The 9,359-nt window shown below is 47.0% G+C and overlaps 1 pseudogene; it reads right to left on the minus strand.

The window, feature by feature from the left end:
• Nucleotides 1-2,805: 2,805 nt before the first annotated feature.
• Nucleotides 2,806-5,458, minus strand: LOC120843712 (annotated as a pseudogene).
• Between the last annotated feature and the right edge of the window lie 3,901 nt (nucleotides 5,459-9,359).

The following is a 9,359-nucleotide window of genomic DNA, read 5'->3' on the forward strand; positions in this document are numbered from 1 at the left end:
GTTCTTGTTCGTCGTGGTCTGTTTCAAGTACTTTTTTACTTTTTTCTTGCTGCTTGAAGTCGGGACGCGTCAGAACCGCACGTAAAAAAATAAACGTCCGTGGGTCGTCGCGACCGCGACGTTGTCGGCCATGCTGATTTGATCGTAAGAAGTGCGTAAGACAGCTTCGGAGCTGTCGTAGGATTTCGTCGTAACCTGCGCAAAACGTACGAAAATTTCGTTTCGTGAATACGAATTTGTTCTTAAGTTTTGTCTTACGCACATTTTTGGCGTAAGATCGTTTCGTGAATCTGGCCTCTGCACTTCCGAAAGTCGCAGGAAAGGTAAGACAGACGCAGACGACGTTGCGAGCAGACGACGTTGCAAAGGAGCAGACGACGCTCAGATAGAGGTTCGCGATCAGCCAATCAGGGCTCGGCGTTCTGACGTCACCGCTACCCCCTGCGCGAGAAGCAGACGAACTTGCCCTCCGCATTGAAACAGAGACAAACCGCTACGCGGTCCCGCATTTCGCAGCGCGGGGTTCTTCATGGAAACCGGTGGACCGCAGAGATGATGGTGCTCCTTGCGCTAATAATTTTGCAAGGAATCATTGGCAAACCGCAGGTTGAGATGTATTTGTTAGCACTAGTACGGAGAAAGGTCTAGGCACTTATCTTTTGTTACGGTGCGTATGTTCAAATAAATACCGCACACTTCAGCATGTGTTATTCTATTACTCTTACATGCACTGAGGAAAAGCTTCCATAAAAATCAACTTTTCCTTTTAAAAGTTTTGTGTTAATACCAATCAGAAACCAATCAAGTAATGCATTTGCAAAATCAGAACGACATAAGAAAAAATATGTGCAAATAGAAAAATTTGGGAAAATTTGTATATTGTTTTTGAAAATAACTTGGTGGTTAAAGGGTTGAGTCTTGTGGTTGCTTCATAGCTATTTTCTCGTCGTCCCATTGTTCACAATGGCCTGTATGCACAAAATAAGACGAGTATGTATGGTGTGCAAATGATATGATGAAAGCCCTTGGATAGGAGTAGTGACAGCATCACTCCGTTCGCTCTGCCGCCTGCATTCGAGACGTCCAAAACGACTTGCTACAAAGGCATAATCTGTACAACCAGTACAGGGTACGAGTGATTCTTTTTTTATATATTATCCTGCTGAGGCACTTTTTTTACCCCACCTGCTGTCTCGTTTTGTACCGGGGTTCGGGACAAAATGAGGTATTCGCGACTTATCATTACTGATTAATACATTGTGGTTCTACTTACTCGAATAAACAGGCAGGACTTTCTAGATTGATGCTGTCTGGAAACCGACCCGCAAATTTGTGCCTTATTTTGTCCCACCTCACTCTTCGCTCCGTCCTTCCAGTTTCTTTCATACCTAACTGTACAGAATTAGGTTGGCAAGAGAGGATCTGTGCTTTGTTAAAAAATAGACCGAACTCACCAAGCGTTCCGCGCATGCGTGACGCCACCATAACTTTAGTTCACAGAAGGAAAACGACAGTGCACGATAAGGGTCGTGCCGTCTCGTGCTGTACACGCGCAGACCTCCAGCGAGGTTGTCGCACGTGCAGAAAGACTAAAGTTCCCTCAATGCATTGCGGCAGCGGTGGCGTAGTCAAACTGGCTGGTGAGATCGGTCTGTTGGGTAAAGCTAGTTTTGACGCTTGCCAGTAGGAGGTCAGATGTGCAGTACAAGGTCACGCTTCACCCAGACGCGAGACCATTCACAATCATAGACTCGAGACGGGTACCCCTACTTCTCTTACCCAGAGTGCAACAAGAATTTCAATGCATGCTAGACATGGACGTCATCGAAAGAGTCGACCAGGCCACAGCACGGTGTGTACCTATGTTAGCTGACAAAAAGAAAGATGGTTCCCTCCAAGTCTGCACAGATTACATTCAGCTAAACCAACAGCTAGTGAGGGAGTGCATCTTCACGTCGACAGTGGAAGAGAACTTTCCAACGTTCGCAAAAGCAACAGTTTTCGCCAAACTAGATGCCAGTGCTCGCTACCAGCAAACATCACTAGCTCTAGAGTTGAGAGAACTGACAACTTTCATCACACAAGTGGGGCACTTTCAGTTCAAGAGACTCCCGCTTGGCATTGTGACAGCGCCAGAACTCTTCCAGCGGGATATTTTGTGGATCCTAGACAGAATCTAGAGAACAAAGGAGAGCATGACCAAAATCTTAAGTTTCTACTCCACCGCCTCCACGACGTCGGAGTGAACTTGCACCACGCAAAGTGCGAGTTCACAAAAGAGTCGGATTTCATGACCACATTGTGGACTTCAATAGAATTGCAATGGACCTCCAGCGTAACGGAGAAGTAGAGAGCGGTGAAGGCTGGACAGAACCTGCTTAAAACCCACTGAACTGCTGTGGTGTCGGAAGGGTTCTCCCCTACAGTGCTGCTTACTAGGAGGAGCCTACGCTCTACGCTTCATAGTGCACCGACTACCCTAATGCACCTGCTGTGGTGTCGGAAGGGTTCTACCCTACAGTGCTGCTTACTAGGAGGAGCCTACGCTCTACGCTTCATACTGCACCGACTACCCTAATGCACCTGCTGTGGTGTCGGAAGGGTTCTCCCCTACAGTGGTGCTTGCTAGGAGGAGCCTACGCTCTACGCTTCATACTGCACCACTCCAAGAGCGGCAGCAGCACAAGAGATGAGAGATGAGAAAGGCATCTAGCACACACTGCGAGACCGGCAGCTACTCCCCCACTCAGGGACGTGGATTTGTGCCAGGGACTTGTACAAAGCCAGGCCCTCACTTTCATCTCGCTACCTGTTAAACCTTGACTGGTGTTGTTGCACCAGTGCCTGTTTGTCGGCACACTCGTATGCACTGGACAGGAATGGAGGTGCATCCTGGCTGTGCAGTTCAATGGCGGCAGCATAGGAGGGCATGGTCTTGCACAGGTCCAGCACAGCTGCCATCAGCTCCCCCACATACTCTGTAACGAGAGATTCGAAAACGTTCAAGAATCTGCACCAGTTATGTATAAATGAGCACTGGCATATACCGTATGTGCAGCCAGTTTTGCGCGGAGCAACCACAGCCCCCTTCTTCGCTTTAGGGAACTTGATGACCCAGACGAGCTCCCCATCCTTGGTCACTGCCTGGGGCCTTCCTGCGTTCTCGTTATAATGCAAGGCTGCCAGGAAGGTCCTGAAAGTAAATGCATGATTCAGAAACACCCAAAGAGAAAAATGACTTGACTTTCGTACACACCTTGCTTTCATGCTGCGGAAGCTGTAGTGCATTAACTTCGGTGCAAACTGCAACAGGGTGCTATGGAAGCACTCCGTTGCAAAGGTCTGTGCTGATGTGGATAGCCGAGGGATGTCTCGTACGAGGTGTGGGGAAAGGACAATCTCCTGCAGCTTCTAATGAGCAGGCGATCCTACAACAAGTGTGTGAGACATGATAAATTATGGCCTTGTGTATTTTAAGCATCAGAGATGTGAGATCCTTACCTTCCTCTAGCCACTTCTTATGTAGCTCTTGATGCTGGCACTCTGGGAACAGAGGATCACGGTGGGAGTGCACATTTGCCACGTGCGCCACCAGGGATTTCCACTTGGGAAGGATGAGGTCCTGGTCCTCGGGACTCGTCCCCGCAGACCAGTACAGGTGGTTGACCACCGCCTTGGTCCAGGAGCTCAGCTCCTCCAGGTGCCGCGACTTCCCAGCCGCAACCAGCTTCTTCTTGATAGCTGAAATGAAATGTTGCAAGCCATGTAAAGGTGAGGCAACTATGGCTGTAGCAGAGCCACTAGCCTCTCTTAAAAAGTGGGTGCCACCTGGAATCTGTCAACACACATTTCCTACATTTCAAAATATCTTAAACCAGCAGTAGCAACAATTACAATTGGAGTTCTTTATATGGGAGCAAACACAGTGTCAATTAAATTATTATTGCTCCGGCTCACTTCAAATCACCATAGGTATGGGCATTTATTTCCTACTGCATTTGCTTTCCCAGCTGCTAGGTTCACAAATCGGCACTCTATTTCATTTTGGAACGAGTTTGGAGGTGGCAATTGTGCATGATGCACAGTCAAGCATACACGCTCAACTTTGCTGCTTAGTACCGGTGCGCTCCAAGCAGTACTTTAGGTGGAGAGACTGTTTGAGTAGCTCAATGGGCTTGCAAATTTTGCACACCCTTTTCGATCGCCATTTTTTCATTACGTCTCTGTATCAGTTATCCAGTTTAAGGTAAGCTCCTAAGAAAGAAACAGTTTATTTATGTTGGTACAGTCGTGTGTCATTAACATAGACGCCTCCATTCCCCAGACAAATCATCCATAATGTGAGTCATCCACACCAAAGCAATGTCAAAAACCAACATTAAGTAACAAGCGTAGCACTGTCCACTCGTGCTTAGTCATCATTTTGTCCACCCTAAAACTGACCGCAGAAGCGTCCAACCTCGCATTTGATGCACGGCGATTGGGGGTGACTAAGGGTATGTTATCCCGGAACGGGATGACATACCTTTTGGCTTGAAAGGTTGAAAAAATCCCACCACCTTTAGGAGCGTAGGTTTTATATCAAGAGGGGCAACGGACAATAGTGAATTCCGGGTACACATTGGGACCTCTGCGGGTCTATTTTTGTATTGCCACGTGGACCCGTATCCATAATAATGAGGCAAAAATACCTGTATTTACCCATTTCGTCCCCAAACTAGCTGTCTATAGTCCTGACTGCGTGTTTCTATATTAGCGAGGAAGAATTGCATGATGAGAGACCGGTCGCCGACGAAAATTTTGTCCATATTGCGGGGTGTCCATAGTAACAAGGTTCAGATTAACGAGAAATGACTGTACTATAAATATGACACTTCTCGATGGCCGTGAAGTTTGTCAGAAACAAATTATTGAGCGACTGTTGCTTATCGTTACATATATACACCCCCAAAAGCATTATACTTGTAAGTTATTACATTTCCCCTGATTATACACTCTTTTACTGCTGTCCCCTGAAAAACATATTGATGGGGTCCTACTGCACTCACTTGCAAATGGCAGCATTGATCATAACAGCCCACACACCACTTGTGATAGTGTAACTTATTGGCACTGAGAGGACCAGGCCAAAGGGGGGGGGGGGGGGGCATAGGGTCCGGCCTCCCCCCCTCCAAAATTTTCCATTTTGCTGGGGCCTCCTCTCTTCCTCCCCCTCATACAGCACTTTGCTATGGACGGGCCCCCTCCCCGAAACACAATCCTGGCTACGTGCCTGGAGAGGACCATTATAAATTTTACCCTTTGCCACGTGCCAGCAGTCGAACAGGTGGCAAACGTCCGGGTGCTCCCGTGCCAGCCAGGCGTTGAGCTGGGGGTGTCTGTCCGTCACCAGGATACCCACTACCAGGCAGTGGGCCTCAAATATGTTGAGGGGCCTTTTGAGGCCTTCCAGCTCCATGTGGTAACTTCCACCGGTTTCATTGGACTGCAACAAAATGGAGAGAACATTTTACAGCATAAATGAAATAAACATGCTAATAATTAGGGCCGGGCAACTGATTGATTAACTTTCAGATTAATCAATCTTTTTAACCGGTTAATCGGTATGTGGGTTAACCAAAAGAAAAGTATGATTAAAGTTTTTGCTTTTCCACCCTACTACTCCCGTACTGCTCAGAATGAAAACACCTGCCCCCACTCTTCGGCGGGTACGTGCAGCAACAATAACATTGAGGGGGAAGGGGGGGGGGGGGGGAGTGGAACAGAAACAGGCTTTACAATATTCAGTTGACCTTGGACGTGCTGGCGACGTTGCCATACCTACAGTCCCGCCATCTCTCGCAGGCGGCCTAAAAGAGCGCGCTGCACCTCGAGCCTCTCAGCGGCAAGGATGCAAAAGAAACATTTTGTGCAGCTTAGCTGAACAAATGACACGACCTTCGTGGGACAATTTTTCGGCGTTCCCCCGTCTCCTTTTGTGTTTTCTGTGAACACTCCCAGAGCGCGGGGGAAAACGACCCGTCAACATAGTTCCGCACAGGGATGAATGGGTCCTTCCTCTCTGTCTATACCCTGACAACCGCTGAAGCCGTGACAGAAGGAGCCGCCTGAACCGATGATGGCGGATCAGTTAGAGGGAATCAGATGAGCAACGCGCTTTCTTCTGTTGTGTCTTGGGAATTGTTCACGGGCTTTTTCTTCCCTTTCCGAATGTTCTTTCGTTGGATTGAGGACATGTGAACAACACTACATTTGAACTAAGTGGTTCCCTCTCGAGAGCGAGAAAAAAGCCACTGTGCAGTCACGGACGAGGACACCAGTATGAAAAAGAATCCTTTAGAGAAATTTGAATTCGTAGTAAACATCAGGCGCGATTTTTGCAACCTAAAGAAAGTTCAAAGAGATCTGTGCCCCGCCCACATCCATGCTGTGTAGGCGGGAATGATTGTGAAGGAGCAAAGGAACTTATTCCTGCCAGAGGATGTCAACAAACTTTTTGCCTCTGCGGAAATCTGCAAGTTTCTTTGAACTATTTTGAACTGCACAACTATGCTGACCCCCACTGAGCCCTTCGTCATTTATTCCATGGTAGAAGCGATGGCCAAGAGATGAAATATATATTTTTTATCTTGTTTGATGTGTTTTGCCTGGAACCGAGTGCAACCCGATTAATCGATGGGATTTTCTTTTAAATCTTGCACACCTTCATTAAAGTTGATAACATTAGATACAGAAAAACTATTGTGATGGAAACGACACGATCGGATGTTGTCAACATGCTCTACAACTTTTATATTGAGCGGCTTGTGCACAAATTAATATATAAAAGTGAGGTAATTAATATTTGTTAATTTGCCAGTTTGGCATATCGCAAAAGAATATTAGAACTTCCTCAATAGGGCTGCGAGCAATACTGTGTTGGCTCACACACTCAGTGCGCGCCTGTTTTTGTGGTACTCTGTATACATTTACTAGCCTGTGATTTTCACAGTGTTGAAAGTATAGCACTCATAGATTTTCTGTACATACCTGGAGTTTCCACGTGAAGGACCTTGTTGCTGTCAACATCCAGCATAGTGTAGGTGCCGTACTTGGCACTGTGACCAGGCGAATCCGCCCTCCCATCACCGGCGATCGTCAGCTGCTTTCCTGCAGCAGCTGTGAACAGGTCCAGCTGATGCTTGTTCCACACCTGGTTTTGAAAGACAGAGCATTCCTAAAATGTAAACGGGGCTTCACTCAAATGTAACTGGGCTCGGGAGGAAGATAAACAGATTCAGGTCCCCTCTTCTGCTATCTACTGTTACGCCTGAATAAATTAGTTTTAATAGTGCAAGGGTCCGGTCTGTCCAGAGCCCAAAGTGCACACAGAGGAAGAGGTCGATCCTCGAGTTTTCTATTACACCTGCGTGAGAAAACCCGACTTTCTACGGCAGATAGTTCCTGGGCCCACTTGTTTCGGGCCAATAAGTTGAAAGAGCACGAGAAGGACAGTGGCAAGGAGCCTTCTGCATGTTGGGCTTTAGCCTCAAAGTACCTTTTCAATTGCAGGATGGAGAAACGCCTTCTGGATCGTGAAGAAGGTCCTGTAGGTGAAGCAGGCTATCCCCATACCAGTCAGCATCCTCAAGGTCTTTTTGATGCAGCAGCCAGTAAACAAAGCTGAAGCATCCATGAGGATGTTGCCAACCGGCTTTCGCCTGATGACCGGCTGGCTACACCAGTTATCCACGTGGCCATTCTTGCAAACGGTGGAAACCTGGAGACAGCAGCCTTGAACACTCTTGTCCATGTGAATGATAGAGGCAGCACAGGTTTGGCACGTGTCGAGCTGCACATCAAGGCAGGATTCAAAGACGATGAATTTCCTCTCTTCCACCAGGGATGGCGCTTGCTTCTCAGGCCTGCGATAGAAAAATAACGATCATCTAAACAACTGAACTATTCATTATGGATGATCCCATAAACCCCCGCTTAACAGAACCTTCACACAAACCTCTCAAAGCTGTCTTCCGATGGAGAATAGTCAGGGTCGGCGTCTTGTCTTTGCTGCTCGCCCGAGGAATCGAGGTCCCATGGATCCGAGGAATGCAAGGGGGAGGAAGCCCACAACAGTGTCCCAGAAACCTCTGTCTGGACAGTCCGGGTCCTTGACGGTGGCTTGATGCATACTTGGATTGCTACCCCCTGTTGGAAAATTTCGATGATGGAAAAATGTCGGAAAAGGCTCATACAAGCGTAACCGTAATATGAGACATCCTATACAAGCGAATCGGCGGATCCAGTATAGTGGATTAGAGCGAAACGATACAGGTAGGCGGAACCATACAAGCGGGTCGTATTATGGGACATCCTATACCAGCGTAGTGGAATAGGGCGGAAACATGTGGAACCATACATGCATAACGTAATATGGGACAACCTATACCAGCCAAAAGGCGATACCAGCACGGTGGAGCAATATGGCTCGAACATGCTGGTTTCGCCTTTTCACTGTTGTACAGGGCGATTTAGTTTTAAGCTTTACATATATGTTTAGAAAGGTCGTGAAAGCTAAATCAATGCGGTTGGTCCAAGCGAGTTATACGGCCAGGCGTACGTAGTGTAGGGACCTAATCGTAACGATCAGTCAGATAATTAAATACAATTTGTTAATTAACTTTTTAATTAGTGAAAATGAAAATATGGTTTCAATTAGAAACTTGCTGAGTCATTGAAAACCACAAAATCAACTCTTTTTAGAAGGATATAATTAGGGTTCGGGGTTTTCGGTTTAAACCGATAAAAACCGATAAAAGTACGCCGAATCCATTTTCGGAAATTCGGTTTTAACCGAAAAAGGTCAGTTTTTAGGTTCGGAATTTTTTATTAAAACCGATAAGAGTATGTCGAGTCAATTTTCTAAAATTCAGTTTTAACCGGAAAAGGTCACTTTGACCTTCCAGTCGTACCGCAGAGCCGTGGCGAAAACGTAGAACGACAGTGTCTATCGAAACGTGTCCGAATGTATGGGATACACGGATGCCATCACGACGTTTTGGTTTAATGTGCGCACCATCGATCGGAACTTGAAGTCTGAAATGCTTCATAACTTTGCCATGTACGAGCATGTTTTCAAACTCGTTTTAAGGAAGACTGATTTTATGCAAGCTCTGCATGCTGTGTTGAGCTTCACAAAGTCGCGCCGTGTCTCTTTTGGTGGTCAAAATTGGTTGATTGGCCGATTTTGGCTCAGGCAGCGCTTCCTCTCCTCAGCCTGCCAGTGTCCAGTATTAGTGTTGAGAGGGCATTCTCGAAGCTCAGGGCCATATAGCAACAGGAAAGAAAGAGTGCGGATCAACCAGGAGAACCTCGGAATG

This window comes from Ixodes scapularis, unplaced genomic scaffold (genome assembly GCF_016920785.2).
Source record: "Ixodes scapularis isolate PalLabHiFi unplaced genomic scaffold, ASM1692078v2 PGA_scaffold0__279_contigs__length_252992795, whole genome shotgun sequence".
In the NCBI taxonomy this organism is placed as follows: Eukaryota; Metazoa; Arthropoda; class Arachnida; order Ixodida; family Ixodidae; genus Ixodes; species Ixodes scapularis.